The following is a 16327-nucleotide window of genomic DNA, read 5'->3' as shown; positions in this document are numbered from 1 at the left end:
GCTGTGTTTCACTGCATAGGGCATTTCTAGAAGATGTGCCTACAAGAAAAGTCAGAAACATGAATGTGCAAAAGTAGCACCTTCCCTGTTGGTTTTTTTTAATCTCACCCACAAAGTTTTCTGGAAGTTAGGTGTGATATCTCTAAACATGAGACAGCCAAAATCACTATGAAGAAGCTGGCTTCAAGTGAGCTGCAATGGTGACCAAGGCAAGCCTGATGCCCAAGAGAAATGTCTGCTAAAGATAAGAAAGGCACACAATTTACAGGTAGAAGGCAGCATCTTAAGCAGAAAGCATTGTTCTCTTTCATTTCCAGTACCTGAGCAGCCCCTGTACTGGCCACATATTGGGCCCAGCCCTCAGCTGGTAGCCAAGGGATGGGCTTTTTCTCCTGCTTTGCAAAGTGAGTGCTGAGCTCAGGGTGGGTGATAGTCCCTGGAGTGCCTTCCTAGTAAAGATGTCCTCCGGTGCATTGCAGGCTTCAGAGAGCAAAGCTTTGTCCAGGCTTTGTGCTAGCCATTTCTGGAGTGTTTCTGATGGCTTGTCTGCTGTTTTTTTTAATTCTGTTTTTCTGCAGAGCTTATTACTAGACTATACAGGACCCAGAAAAGGTTAAGCACAGCAATTTTTTCCCCCCTTGGGATGGGGAGACAGGCCAGCAGCCTGCAGGCAGTTTGCCTTAACATTTATTGAAACCTTTCAGCTTCAGCAGCTCCACATGTGCCTGTGCTGAACCAGAAGTGCCAAACTAATTTTTTACAGGTGGATAAATGAGGTGCCTGAGTGTTTGCACATGTGCCCAGTTTATTGCAACCCGCACTGTAACATATTAGCTGGAGCCATAGGCCCTTGTCCCATACAAGACAGTGAGGTAGAATAAATAAGTGCAAAGCATTGATGCTCCTGAGGTAGATTTATTCTAGATAGCTGGAGATCAAGTAGTGCTGAAGCAGACTTTATGCTGCAGGACACTACGAGCCTGTCCATGACCCAGAACATGTAGGTACACCTATAATAATTTTTCTTGTCTAGAATGGAGGATGTCACAAAGCTATGGTGTATTTTCCCATGTCAGTGATGTTTTGGAGTGGTTTAGTGCATAAATACGTTAGCAGTGACTCATATTAACCAAGGTAGTTGCACATGCTGAGTTTCATCAAGGCTTAATGACAAATGCTATGGGCTAATCACTATCTTGTTTCTGTTAGTGGAAAATGTAATTGTTAACAATTATTACCTGCTTGCACATATCACACAGGCTCACTAAGGTGTGTGCTTCTTCCTTGCCCACCCAAGGCTGGCTTCTCCCATGCACATCACCCTCTCACTTCTATTTTTCTTCATCTCACGTGGCTGCTTTGCTCTCACGCTCCTGCACATTGGTCCTAGGCCCTCCTGTGAATGCCTGCACACAACAGTGGGGAATAGTGGTTTGCAGCTCTGGGAGGCCTTGCCTGTGCATTTGTGCTGGGGTAATTGACACCAAGCAGCTCCATGGTGTTTAGTCTAGTACAAACAAAGAACAAAAAGGAGGTCCCTCCCAGAGCATGGGTTTGACAGTCAGGGAGATGTGGAAGTGTGTGTAAGGGGATTTGAAGAGACTGTGGTCAACATAGGTCTTCAGCCAGCGTGGCATCAGCCAGACATGTGAAGTTGGTATCACTTCTAAAATAATTTAGGCCTGAGGTGCTTATATTAGCCTTCCTTCCTCTTTGAATGGGGTCAAGGGAAAGGAGACTTTAATTTCGCTTTTGAAAAAGGGGCAGATCCTGAATATGGGAAGGGCTTTGGTGTGTGGGGTGTTTTTCCTGTAGAAAATTCAAAGAGGGTTTTCTGCTTTTGAAAATCAGAAGTTGACTCTATTGTCTGAATAATGACAAAAGGAAAACAAGGTGAAGATACATAACAGTGGGTTGCCAAGAAACTTCCTGGCATGCTGATTCTGTAAGCATCCCATTAGAAACTAGCTCTGAAAAAAATTGTGGATCTTTTTATGTTCTTGACTTACAGGACAATTTAAATATCAAATGATTGTTTATTCTGCAATCCATTATGTTGGTATGAATTAGTGTGCTATATTTTGTACTAGATAAAAGTAGAGAAATTGTCTTTTTCTTTTTTTAATGTGGATTTCTTAGATGTTGCTCCAGTTCTTGTAAGTTCCAGAAGTTGGTGTGTTATTCTTCACGCAGTCATTCTTCATTCTGTGAAATGAGCAGTGTTAAGGCATAACCCGCCTCATAACGGGGTGTTATCTAATCTCAGCTCCACTTCAATGAGAGTGAAACACATGTTGAACTATTTTGCTGAATTGCGGTATTTATGATTTAGACATGCAACATCCATTCTGACGTTTTACAGTAAGAGTCTAAGAATATCTGGTCAGCCTGAATTAGCAATTATCAGCTGCTGCATTTATCTGTTGAATCAGTTCATGTCATTCATTAAGTATCTTTTAATATCATGCACGAAGTTTGATGCATTTTAGCTTTTGTCCCAAGAATTTGGGCTGTATTTTGGGCCTCTGATTCCTGCAGGGTCATTGTCAGCTGGTGGGAACCAGACTAGGAAATGGCCAAAAAGACAAATACCCTTTGTTATAACATAGCATAATGTAATTTCTTGGTAAAAGATACACCATATGTTCTAACAGCTCATTGGCCGTAGCAATTTACCTTCTACCCCGGAGTATCTGATTTTGACCTCTTACACCTCTTTTATAGCAGTGTAGTTTTAAGAGCCTTAGTAGACTTTTGATTTAGGCACAAATGCAGCAATGTGATTAAACACACATTGATTTCAATCAGGATGAAGCTCGTACTTAAAGCTAATAATGTACTTAAATATGCTGCTGAAGATGACTTTTCCACTGATTTATGCAAGGGGAAAATTGAGCCCAAAAATACATATGAAATAAGACAGGTATCTCTTTCTTTTGAGATACCCTTTCTTATCTCCTCCTCTTTCCTCCATTTATCTATACTAAAAAACTATCTTTTTTTGGATTTCCAAAGACTTGATGATGGCATTTTCTGCAGCTATGCTGATGTCCCCAGATTTATGCCAATAAATCTAATCCATATGCTTTCCATCTTTCCTTAGCAGTCTCACTAGATCTACAGTAGCTGTTAAAGAAGTTTTGCTGCTAAAACTTCTATTTAGCTTTTTTTGTTGTTACATCTTTTGAAAAGATTGGTGTCTGCAGAGACTGTTAAGCTTTAAATCTTTGGGTTTGTTCAGGCTATGACCCCTAATCACATAATTAGTGATGATGGGATGCTTACAGCTGTCACAGAGCCTCTGCAGGATATAATGAGCTAAGCAAACTCTCTGCTCACCCTTTTGTGAGTGCAGCCATCTCCTCTGCTCCAAAGATATGGAGTAACGAGGGGAGGCCAAAGCCTTTGGGCTTTCACAGCACACTCCAATATTGGAGTACTTTACCTGTTTTCCAAAGCACGGGGCCTGACCCAGTGTGGGCAGACTGGGCGATCTGCTTAGCCGTGGCTAAATGGTGTAAAATTAGATGGTACTGCCAGCCTGTTCCTGCCTAACACTCTGTTTTTAGGATTGCTGTTCTGCAGTCATCGTTGCTGTTAGTGGGAAGAGGCCCTCTTGCTGGCAGTTGCAGTAGAGCACCTGAATAAAGCCTAGGGAACAATTTTTCTGTTAATTTACAGACATGGTGCTTTGCTGAGGATTTATCTGACTTTGTGGCTATTCCAGGCTAGTAAATAATGTCTTATTGTAAGATATGGGATGTCTTTCCCCGTGCCAGGTCAGCTTACAATCCTTCACAATCGACAGTTGTGGAGAAAACAAAGATCACCTTTGCCCAGAAGTCACAGGACTGCTGCAATCAGGGCAATTCGTCCACCCCTTATCTTGAAGTTTATTAGAAACACACTGCCTTTCCTGTTGAGCAGTGGTAGTCAATGGCCAATACGAACCCAAAAGGTATAAATCTGTAACAGGCCCTCTGGCATGTTACTTGATATGTCGTACTGAGTGCGGTTGTAATTCTACCCTAAGTCTTGGTGCTTTCCTGCCATGCCCTTGAGCTACTCGTTAATATCTGTGCAGAGTGCCTAAAATACGAGCACACCAGAATACGCATTTGATAGCCAAATGATGTGCACCAGTAGCACACATTTCACTGGGCCCAGAGTGAGTGTAGGCAGCTCAGTCGGCTTTGTCTGGTCACACTTTTTGTTTTCCCAAGACTGACGTGTCCCTGCAAGTCGGGCAGAGAGGCACGTCACACCCCGGGCAGCCTGTGCAGCGTGCACAGGAGAGAGCCTGCAACCCCTTTAGTACATTTACACTTGGGGACAGAGGTGTGCTTACTTCCTGCACAGGTATACCAGAAAGCAGAAAGGGGATCCCTTCTAAATCATTTGCAAAAAGAAGGCATAACCTGTTTTGAGGGTGGAGATACCAAAGTGCGTGACAAGATGCTTTGAGGTTGGAGCGCCGTGGGCTGGGAAGGTACTCCCCAGCCCTTTCTCTGGAGCATTAACTCACAGCTGTGTAGCTCCTGGTGAAGCAGTGCTTCCAGGGGGATGAGGCAGGATGCAGTGTATGGCAAAGCTTGCTAGTAAAAGAGCTATAAAAAGAAAATGCGCAGAGTTCTTGAGGACAGCTGAGAGCAATTTTTAAAGAAGTAAAACATGAATCTTAATGTTTTGCCTTGGAAACCTTCTACTTGCACGAGCTGCTTTCATTCTGCGTCTGTATAGAAACAACCCAGCATGTTACGGCCTCAGTTTGGGTCAGGCTACCTCAATATCACAAGTGAAGAATAATCAGAAGATCCCGTCTCTTTAGAGTAGAAAAGCCAGAAAATATTCTTGCTTGAGCACTCTTGTTATCAGAGGTTTACAATTTATGCAGTATTTGTCTTTCAACTCTGAAAAAAAGGGTGACAGCAAACTGTGTTCGGATGTGCAGGTAAGCTCTGATACACTGAAAGAACCCAATACTCATGAAGAGCTCTTGTAGCTTCCAATATATAATCTTACCCAAGAAAAAAAGTCAGGCATGTGCCCAGAGTATGTATTTGGGGATTTATATGAGGGAGATAATACTCTAGTTTGAAAAGGAAGCCAGGAAGTTTTGAGGGGCAATGTTTTCTTTAGTGTCCAAACCAAGAGCCACAACAAGAGGACAACTCACAGACCAGGCCCCATCTATTTAGCAAGGACTCATCTACTTAAGACCCAAGCACCAATTGATGCTGATTGAAACAATTTACTTATGCAGTGGTGAACACAGACATGCAACCCTACCCGTTGGGACTAGGCACTTGAATCTTCGGGTGGTCAGGAAAGAAGCAGGGGCCACAGGGCAAGCACAGACACACAGGGAATTCTCTCCTTAACACCTAGGCAAAGAGCTCAGCCTTTGGCCGCTGCAGAGAAGAAGTGAGGTGAACCAATAGTGCAGCTATTCTTCAGTCCTCTTTTCTTTTTAAGCTGTGCATGATTCATGGGTTACATTAACATCCTTCCAACAGAAGGACATGGATCATTAATGTACCAGTTCAGAGGAGACGCAGTGAGTGACAGCTTTCTGCTTTGGTTACATATCGCGTTGTTCATGTTGCATGCTGCCAACCTGGTCTGTGGCTCTCATCTGTGCAGCACTCCCCATTTATAACATGTAAATTCTCCAGGCTCCAATGTGTCATGCTAGATAGACCCTCCTTTACAAAGAACACCTACTGTTTCAGGAGAACGTGCACTGGTGAAAGTCATCAGCGTTGGGCCACCATACAGAAAGAGTTATGCAGAGCAGTTTAACTTGACATGCTAGAGCAGGTCACACTGATGTAATTGCTAGTGCTGACCCTCTGCCTTTGAGCATGGAGCGCAGTATCTGTGTCAGTGTTGCAGTACTGCCAGCTGCCCTGGGTGGAGAGGATGCCCTTCTCCTGGCTCACCTTCTGTTCAGGTCAGACGAAAGCATGCTGTGTGTCATACTTGAAGAGCATGACAGATTTTAAATAATTCTTTTCACCAACTGTGTGTTCTCTTTGCAAGATAGTAGCTGCACAAGACACGAAAAACTGTTGCCCAAGGTGCCTGTTTTGACATTAAAAAGTTATAGATTAATAAATTAATAAACTGTCCAGGGTCAAGCAGACTGAAAATGCCAAAAGTAACAGGTAGATCATTGGTAGAGCACAGTGTGATCAAAGGTAAATTTGAGATGGAGTACACGCATAGCAAAATCAGACATTTCTACTGTTCTGAGTAGCTGTAAATTTGCACAGTGTAACTAAAAGTCTGGGGTTGTACATGCATGAGTGCTCAAGATCAGACCTCTTTGCTAAATGTGTTCTCTTTCTCTGCTCAGCTCCAGCCTATTCAGCAAATGAATACCCTGCCTAGCACAGCCTGCTTGTCTTCCCAGCACATTCCCCTCAGAGTGAAGAAAGAGGTGTCTTTCCCCTTGCACTTGGGGGAACCTCCCTGTTTGCCCCTGTGCTCTACGACTGGGGTTGCATGGGAGTGGGAATTGCAGTCCAGCCCTTAACAGCACTTTTGCCCCAGTGAAATGCAAGTGCTGTGCCCTGGGGTTACACCGCAGCTGCATCTAACACTTGCCCTCAAGCAAAGATGAGATCACTCTCACTAAGAATAAAATATTTTAATATAAACTTCCACCTTCATCTTTACTGCTCTTAGAGAGAGCATCTAGCTCCTTAAGTAAGACTTTTTTTTCCCCCCGCTTAGCAAGAAATCAAAATATGTGTTGGGAGAAGTGAAAGCTTACAGATTCCTGGCCATCTAGGACTCATCTCCTGCTCAGTCTCCAGAGAGATAGCACTTTTCAGGGTGCTGCGTACAGGCAGCTGCAGTGTGCTTGGGTAGCATTCCTTGTGTGCTCACCATTTCTTGGGAACTAGCTTCCAAATATCTCATTTGCCTCCTACACATAGGTAAAAACAGCTGCAGAAAACCCAAGATTGGCTTGGTCTATTTTTGTCCCAGAAGGTGTCACTGAAGAGCTGGGAAAGGTGCAGTTTTAGTAATAGTCTTAACTGGGGTCTTAGCTGCAGCATCATGAAGTGGATCCTGGACAAGTTAAAAGCAATTTGGAGCCAGAGATCCCTGCGGATCTGGAGATTTTTGCATCAGAGAATGAATACCCTGAAATTTGCAATGCTGTGTTACTCAGACCATCTTATGGTCTGTAAACAAGACTAAATGATTCTTGGGCAGTGGTGGGAAGAGGATCGTGAGTTTGGAAGTGCTTTTTTATAACATACCTTTAAAGGAATACGTTTACCTTCTTGCTCTACATTATAAAGTGCAACCATCATGCTTTTTTGCAAAGTCTAGGACTTTAGGCCTATTCTTAAGGAGGGGAGGAAGAGCTGGGACTTTCTATCTGATTGCTTTGCTGTGATTAATTATGCATTATCAATAGACACAGAACTAATACAGATTTGGTAACAATGTAAGAGGCCTCAAAGAGCTTGCAATGTGAATTCAACCAAGAACAACAATTTACACGTGGCAAGCTGAGTGTCCATCTCTCCATTTGGAAAAAGTAGTTGAAGTTACTGTTTCAATAGTCTTTTCTCCAATTTTAAGTGTCTTACGAGACTTCATCTGATACATAAAAAAAACCCCCAAACATTTAGGGTACCTGCCTCCATGATGGGTATTAGAAAGAAATTCATCCTTAATATAACCAGAGTAGAAAGCCCTCCCAAATCGCTGCTTAAATACCCTGCTTTAAGCCAGTCTCTTAACCGCTGAAGTTGTGTGATCTGGTATGGGGGTCAGATTATCCTGCAACACCCTACTGCAGGTTGTTATTTCCTTCCCCAGAAACATCTGCTCCTGTCTGAGGCAGGATAATGGACTAGATTATTGCATCCATGTTGCCATTCCTGTGCTTTAAAGAGAGAAATTGGAGGGTCTTCAAAAAAACAAGAGGTTTAGTTGCTAAGTCGAGCTATATAGAGGGTACATACCTAGCCAGTTCTCTGCTCTTCAGGGTACTGATGCTGCTGATCTTGTCCTTTTCTCCCAATTTCCAATAGCATGCCCTCAGCAAAGTTGGTTTATCTTGCCTATAGCTTAATACACCACAGCTTTATGACATGTCATTATTAGATTTCTGAGTAAAGAACGAAGGAGGGAGACTCTTAAGTTTTTCTGACTGACGGAGCTATGCCAGGTTCATTGCTCCAAAGGACTTCCAAGGTCTGAAAGAAGGAATATAAAAAATAGTGCCAAATTCTCTAAAAAGTATGTCTTCTTATTTGATAAAAGCCACACAGAGTTTCATTTAAGTGAAAATACTTTTCCTAACCTCTTCAGCACAGGTTGAATCATACACTGGCTGCAAGGACATTTAATGGGAGAAATAGCATAAATTCATAGGAATGTATAAGAAAAACTGTTATTGTTGTTTCAGTAGAAAGAAAATAAGCTGGAAAACCCCATCTTTAACGACATAATAGAGTCTACACCATGACATTCTGCTGAAAAAGATATGTGGTCACACAAAGGCAGCCCAGCAGAACAGAGTTGCAGGTCTGAGCGCTGGAATTTTGCCATTTAATCTTTCCTCTGGCAGATTAGCACAGAGATTACATAGCCTCTGTGCATTGTTATCCACAGAAATAAAACATATAAGAGTTTGTTCACCCATATTCCCCACTTTATTTATCCATTTTTTATTTCAGCCACTAATCTGCTAAGGATTTCAGCCTTTAGCTCAGGGTTATCAGAATGGCATTGTGAATGGATAACATCTGTTTCAGCTTTCATCCATCTAGAACACAGGCATTAATCACTAGAAATGGAGTGTGAAATAGAAAGAAGAGTTAAATGCACATTTGATTCTGAATGCTTTCAGAGAAAATGCCTTTCAGGATCTGACCAGAGGGAGAGCTTTGCTATGCTGTAGCTGGGGTTGCCAGTGCATGAAAAGCTGGTCATACCATCTGACAGAAATTCTTCTTTCAGTTTGTTTTAAAGACACAATAAAACCTTCTCCTGTCTATTTTAAAAGAAATGTTAAAAACAACAACCCCCTAAACAGTGCATCTGTTTAGTTCAATTTGGTTGTGGTTATCAGAAAGCTTCTCTTTGGGCTGTCTGTGCCCTGGTTGCTATCTCCAGCCCTGAGCCATTGCAGCCTTGTGCTGCAAATGGGTAGCTGTAGCTACTCCCTCTCCAGGAAGGGGTGAAGAAAATACAGCAAGGACTAGGAACAATCTTGGACCAAGACACAATGGGCTGACTTAATAGGCTTTTTGAATACAGAGTTTCTAGATTTTCACAGATCTTGGCAATATGTGGTGAGGAACTGTGCTGATTTTTTTACTTGTCTGGCATGCCTCATGGTAGCTGGACTTCTAATTTTTAAGTCACTTCAGGAACAAATCACCAGCCCTGCCTTCATGGGAGCAATAGGCATGAGATACCATGAGACTGCTTAATTTTCTCTCCAAATTCACTTGCTATTGTACATTTAAATCTTTTTTAATGATCTTCATATATCTCTTAATTTGACCTTCCACCACACTCTGTCCTTTTGTCTGGTAAAGGTCTGCCTTTCTAGCTAGAAATACGAGTCTCAAAAAGCAGTACTGTTGGAAGAAGCAATAAATCAGTAAATCAGTGTTTATGTGATGTCAATCAAACAGCTACTGCAGAGAGCTGTCCTGTTTCTTCAAGGAGGTTTGTTAAGGGCCATAAGATTTACTCCTGTAAGCAAATTTTTGCAGAGTTAAGACCCTCATTTTGGGTGGTTATTTGATCTCACAGCTGACCACGTCTACTTCTCTGATAGTTGTACAGGGAATATTTACAGCACAATGGGCTGAATTTGCTCCATTTTGTAAGGATTTATGTGTAACAGGTTACCCTTTTTGCACTGGAGAACCTGTTGGGTGTTGTGTGGCTCCGGAAAGCTGGACGTGAGAGACAGCTGTATTCAGACCTGGATGGTGGTATGTGTTTTGTATGTGTGCCCTTTTGCAGAGGTGATTTCCAGCTTTGCGTCTTACATCACGAGATGCTCAGAAAACTGGCAGTAATTATGGTCTGAAACCCTCAGAGAAGGCTTCTCACAGAATTCCTCCAAAACCACAGAATACAATTAATCCAGAGCAGTCAATACTATCTACTTCAGTCATTTTAAAACCCCTTTTTTCATCAACAGATAGTTAACTGAGTTCATCGTGGCATAATTTCTTTGCAGTGCAATTAATTCAGCAGACTACCTGTCTCTGCTTCCTTTATCACTCCTCACCCTTGTCATACTTTGAGATAAACTGTTCTCAGCATCTTAACCTCTAGAAGCCCCTGGAGAAAGCCATTGCAGCTCCTTAAAAACACCCCAGCAACCCTTGCCCACCCACAGGTCTGTGCTACACTTCCAGGGGGGCACTGGAAGTGCCCTGTTTCCAGAGCCTAAGAGAGGTGTCTCCCTGGTAACAAGAGAGAACCATGTTAACAAGAGCATTATTTCTCTAGCATTTGAAAGCTAAGCCCACCTCTAACGCTTTCTAGAAAAATTACTTCATTTGCTGCCCTCCACCTGACTTCCTTGCAGTTTCACTGTAGGCAGACTTAAATATATTCATCTTACACACACCAGCAGCCAAGCTCTGTATTCTTCAAGCTCTGTATTCTGTGAAGTGTCTCTGCAGGCCCACATCCTTTGGTCTTTTGATTTCCTTGTGTGCTTTGTTGAGGAGTGAAATAGTTAATATTTACTGGCATTACAGTTACAATGCTTGTCAGCTGAGTTGGCACCCATTCAAGTGAAGGCAAATATTATGCAGCAGAGCAATCAGTTTAGTCTCTCTTCAAACTTGACTTATCGACATGGGATAGTTATAATAGAAAGGGAAAGGGAGAGAGTTTCAACCTCTGTAATTAAACCAGCAGTAGTTCCCAGGAGGACACTTTGTGTGTAAAATCAAGGTCTGCCCTTTTTACTTTATATTGCTGCATGAATTCTTTAAGCTATCCTGACAAAATTCAGTCTTCACCTAAAATCAGAATGTCCACCCTGGTCTAACACGAGCCATTTAATTAGACCCGTATAACCAGAAAAAAAACGCCTGCATAGTCAAGCTCACAAGTATCTATTTATATTCACTTTGTGTGAATATTCCCATTTTAACAGAACAGAATTTTCTTTTATAAGTGAGCTGAGAGTCTGCCAAGCAACTGCCAGACATTGAATCCTTTGTGTTTTCTGTAGCTGATGCCATCTACCTGTGCTTTGGGTAACAATTGAAAGTCTGCTCTCTCCCCAGACAGTGCTCTCCTACCTTTCCACACCCAGCCTCCCTCTACCACGCATACTGGTCCCACATCAAGCAAGCTTTTCCTTCTGTTAAAAAAAAAGAGAGGAGAGGGGAAGAGAAATTGTTGCCAGTTCATGGCCCTGTGCTTTTAGGGTTACATTATTTAGGGTGTATCTTACTGACTCTCCTATAAAAATGGCATAGAAAAACCTTTATTATTTTTTTTCTAGGCAGGCAACAGCCTAAACACAGAAATAGAGACACTACCTCCGACTGATTTGTCTCTTCTCTACAGGTAACTTTGCTTCTTTGCAGGTCCTTTTAGTTTTGGAAAATAATATGTTCCATTCTAAAAACTCATTGGTACTTTTAGAAACTCCTTGGGTTTTTTAAGGAAAATCTAATGAACCCACAGGAAAGCAATAGAGAAGAAAAGTCCATGACTGTGTTTTTCTTTACAAGTGATAAAGCGCAATACTGAACTGAACTGAAATACTGTCATTTTTATGAGAATAGGAGTAATTGCAGTTCTAGGCATGGTGGGTAAGAAACACATCCACTGACATCAAGAGTTTAAAATGTAAGTAAACAAAGTCTGTGGGAAAGGCTCCATCCTGCAGATGAAGAACTGTGAGCGGGTAAATGGTTTTGCACAGAGAAATTCAGTAGCAGTGCAGAACTAGGACCTGCTCTGATGAGGACAATATTTTCCTCATGAGACCCTCCTTTCTTTCCTTTGGGCTCTATGCTTTATACCACCTTGCAGAATAGGCTTTTTGAAACTACTTAGTATTCACCACAGATGATAGCCTCTAATTTTGTGAAAAGTAACATCTGTTCAGGGGGAAACTGTTTGTACATGTCTAAGCAAGTTTCTAAGACACCTATCTGAGGAAGAAGAGAAAACAGTTTTGCTTAAATATCCCTAAAATTTACCAGCTTATTCAACATAATCCAGTGATCCAACTGCAGAGCAATCTTCTCAGGTAAAGAAGAAGAATAGATAATGATCTCCAAACTCCCAGATAACATCAAATGGCATTGCTCCATTACAGATCTAGTCCATTATGTTTTTGTTCCCTGATAAAAAGAATTTCCCACCACTGACAAGTGGAATTTTTCAAAACAATTTATGTGCTGGATTTCACTCTGGCTTTAACCGGCAAAGCCTTGTATCCATGCCGCTGCTGCTAAAGGCCTCCTGTGAGCTTTCTGAGAAACTGCTGAGTTTCTTCTGGTTTCACTGGCAAGTTTGGCAAAGTTGTGAGGAGCACAGAGTTTTGTGGCAGAACCACAAGTTGGCTGAGATGCTTGGCACAGCTCTGATGACAAGAGGCTGAATTTTAAGATTTTAATATGACCCCACACACAGGAAGCCTCATTTGGATTCTGCTCTGCTTAAAAAAACCTCTTTTGCCAAGGGTTACTTAAGGTACTTTTGCAGACTACTACAAAGTTAGCTCTCCATATTCAAGTGCAATTATTTGTCTCCCGCTGAGATCAGCTAAAGAGAATATTTTATTCTTCTCTTTATTCTACTCTCTCCTTTGTACCCAAGAATCTAATGGGAAGCAGGACAAGGATTAATTGCATGTCATAGAGTCCCAGAGGGTCTCTTGTTCTGGGTAGGAAGAGATCATTGATGGTCTTGAACTCTGGTTTCATTCAAATATGCCTGATCAACATTACTCCTCTAGTCCTGTAGTCATACAAATATAAATACAAGTGATAACACTTTAACACATTTCATATATGTGTATATTTATTACAATTTCTCGGTCTATGTTACCACAGATTAGCATTTGTTGTTCAAAACTATGGTTATGTTTTTCACTGACTGCCTTTTTAAAAAAGCATCTGTTCTTAGAAGTTGGTCTTACTTTTAATCCCTGTTTATCTACCATGAGAGTTCAAAGTGGATGGCTGCTACATTTAACATGGTTCGTCTTCAAACCAGTAGCATAAAAGCACCATATGGCAGTGGCTGACTGAAGAAAGCAGCCTTTGGCCCCATGGCAAGGCTTGCACTCAGAGGAGGCCTGGGTGGAATATGGGGCAGTGGTGCTCCAGCTGTGGGTTCTGCTTCCAGCGGTGCCCCATGCAGGCTAGCTGCCCCGCTTGCCGCACAGCCATCCACCCTTAGGTGTGAACTGGGGACAAGTATCTCAACCCTCATTGCCAGGTAGCAATTGAGGGAGTGTATGATCAAAGGGCTAAGCAACGTGCTCCAGGGCTTCTACAAACCTAAGGAGCTATTAACAGTCAGTAGATAAGGTGACATGTTATCCTAAAATCTGTCTCTTTGCATTCAGCAGTATTTTTTTCCACCGGTATCTCTTTCTTCAGTCAGCAGCCTGCTCGTATCTCAGATGTGCCACTCTTTTTTTTCTCCAGACAGATCAGCAATGTGATTTTGAGATAAATCTCAAAATCGTCTTTATTTACTACTCTTTAATTCATAGCCAGAGCAGCCTTGGAGTACATGCACCTAGATTCTCTTTCAGTGAAACAGCATGGGAAGATATACTCTAGGAACATACCTAATTCACTGTAGCTGCTGATGGATGCTGACTTGATGGGACCAGACTAAAGCTAGTCCAAAGCCAGCTCTCTGAAATGCAAATAGTGTGGATGTTCCATCCTCACTACCGATTTCTTCACCCTACAGATCTGCTGCTGCTTGCTAATGTAGCAATAGCATGAGAAAGCCACACACCACAGCAAGCCTGATTTCACCGTATGAGGGGATCAGGAGACATAATAAATGACAATAGAAAAATGAAGTTCATCAGGGCTGAAAACAGCTAGGATTAATAATTTTATTTGGAAAATGATGGACCAGATACCTACACTTCTCTGTGGTCACTATCATACTTCCAAGCTATCATTCCACTATTTCAAGACTCCAATAGTAGCTAAATCCAGTTGTCTTCTGTGAGACTGCCTTTGTGTTTCGACTTCAATAGCACAGATCTAATCAGTGACTCTGGGATCAAATCTATGGCATAAGAGATGGATGTTTTGCTCTGGAACAAACCTTTGTGTGTTGCCTTTTTGGGATGTAAGTCAGTCAGAGCATGGTCTCTGGCAGTTAGATCTGTTCTGGGGAAACAATTTTTTTCTTCCAAGCTTCACTTGTGTTTTACTTCTGCAATTGTAATTTGTGACGGGAACACTGGACAAGTCTCCCTGTTTGAAGCAAAAGGAGGACAAGAATACTGGCATCCCTCTGTGCAGACAATAAGCCAGCTACCCTTCACCAGTAGCAGAAAATATTATTGTACTTTCTCTTCCTAATATCCTTCAAGCTCCTGCGGCAAGTGCAGGTGTCCTGTTCATGGGAGGCATCAGCAATAACAAAGAATCCTTAAAATGAATTGCAACAGTCAAGGAGACTTTTTTGCTTGATCACAGATGGAGACAGAAGATGGATTTCAGAGACTAGAGCAAGAAAGAAGCGGTGAGAGGTTCTGTAATTTATCAGAGATGAGCTGGCTGCAAGAGTGAGTCAAGAGTCAGGCAAAATAAAAAGGGTCAAGTATGAGAACAAACACATCGTGTAATGTTTGGAAGCAGCTGCAAGCTCGGGAATATGATATAGGGTTATTACAAAGCTACTAATAGATCAGATTTGTGACTCTCTGGCCTGACTTCCAGATCAATAGCATATGGTTGTCAGGAACTGGTTTCAGTCATCTGTAAATTAAAACACCCCTCTCTAGAGAGGATGTAGTAATGAAAAAAGCAGAACTAAGCTGTGACTTTCTGTCTGCCTAGATCCAGATCTATCTGTGGACAGTATCAATCGGTTAATAAATAAATAGATATGTGTAGAGAGATTGGTACTGGCCTATATGAAGATCTGTGTGTCTATGAGTCTGATAATAAAATCCTTTGTAGAGAGACATGTGTTTATGTTTGTTCTCACTGTAATGTTTCCTGTATGACAACAGCACTCAGTCCAGACAGATTAAACTTGTTGGCATCTGTTCCAGAGTTTATCTGGGGCAGGAAGAAAAATAAACTAAAAATCCTGGCCATTTATAGAGTTTGACTTCTTATGGACATTTCCCATTAGCTGTTAAAGAAATCTGTGATCATTCAGAAACATGTCAGCTATCCATGTGGATGTTCCAATCTTATCCAGCCATGCAAAAAGTTCATTTACATATATATTCATATGCATGTGTGCATATATTTACATATACATGTATGTTTTCATTTTATCCTTCCAGGCTTTGTAACAGCTAGCTTGATTGGCAATTAGCTTGAAATATGACCAAGAACAAGGGCTATTGGAATGTTTTTGAATAGCAAATTGGTTTCATGTCATGTCTTATCAAGGGTTTTGAAATCTAGCCCAGATTTCACTGGACAATTTGTCAGATCCTGGATATCTCGGCTGCTTTCCAGCCTGCTGCTAGCTGCAGAAGGAACCTCGCTCATCAGATCAGCTCAGCGTATTGGGCTGCCCTCTGAGAGGAGACTTGCTGTTTGTTACTAGCCAGGCCTGCAGGAGCAAATCAATGGCGACCAAACTCTTTGATCTATTTTTCACACCAAAGCCATAATGGCAGCATTCAGTTTAATCTGCTATCTATCTTACACACCTAGGGGAAAATAAAATATGTTCATGGTGCTTAATGTGAACAGCCTTAAGCTGAGCAGTAAGAAACAAGGACCACAGGTAGTCACAACTAAACCTCATTGACTCCCAACTGTAGCAAGACCAAGGTGTGTGGAAGAACAGTCTTACCTCCCAGCACAGACGTTAATTGAGGACTCCTGAGGATCAGCCCCCTTGAGACAGAAGTTTACGTCAGTGAGGATGCAGGGTAGGGAAGGTGAGATCTGCCCAAGAAGTCTTGTTTAATGTAAGATACCTGAGATAACAAAAGACCTCTCTGAGATGAGGTCTGGGTGGAAGTAGTTGAAATGACACTGTGTTTAGACTCCTGAAAAACACCCTTCAGGTTAAGGTTGTAGAAGGCAGGGCACCATCCAAGTATATGACAGGTCCTATAGAGAAAATGAAGCTGTTA

The sequence above is a fragment of the Phaethon aethereus genome (genome assembly GCF_964289735.1).
Source record: "Phaethon aethereus genome assembly, chromosome: 5".
Taxonomy (NCBI): domain Eukaryota; kingdom Metazoa; phylum Chordata; class Aves; order Phaethontiformes; family Phaethontidae; genus Phaethon; species Phaethon aethereus.
This window is presented reverse-complemented; position numbering follows the sequence as displayed.